Below are 314 nucleotides of genomic sequence, written 5' to 3'. Positions count from 1 at the left end.
GAAGGAAGGAAGGAAGGAAGGAAGGAAGGAAGGAAGGAAGGGGTTAAGTGTGGTGGCAGATGCCTATAGTCCCAGTTACTCAGGAGGCTAAGGTAGGATCACTTGAGCGCAAGAGTTTGAGGTTGCTGTGAGCTATGATGATGCCACTGCAATGTAGCCTGGATGGCAGATGTAGACCTTATCTCAAAAAGAAAAGACCACTCTGATGCCAGTGTGCCCTGATCGGGTGGTATCACTAGGGCAGATATAAAGGGATCTGTTATGAAAGGATATTATGGTTGGGCAAGAGAAGATGACGGCCTGGCCCCAGGGAA

Source organism: Otolemur garnettii, unplaced genomic scaffold (genome assembly GCF_000181295.1).
Source record: "Otolemur garnettii isolate 467f Iridium unplaced genomic scaffold, OtoGar3 scaffold00041, whole genome shotgun sequence".
NCBI lineage: Eukaryota > Metazoa > Chordata > Mammalia > Primates > Galagidae > Otolemur > Otolemur garnettii.
The sequence above is the reverse complement of the archived record's forward strand: the minus strand, read 5'-3'. Positions refer to the sequence as shown.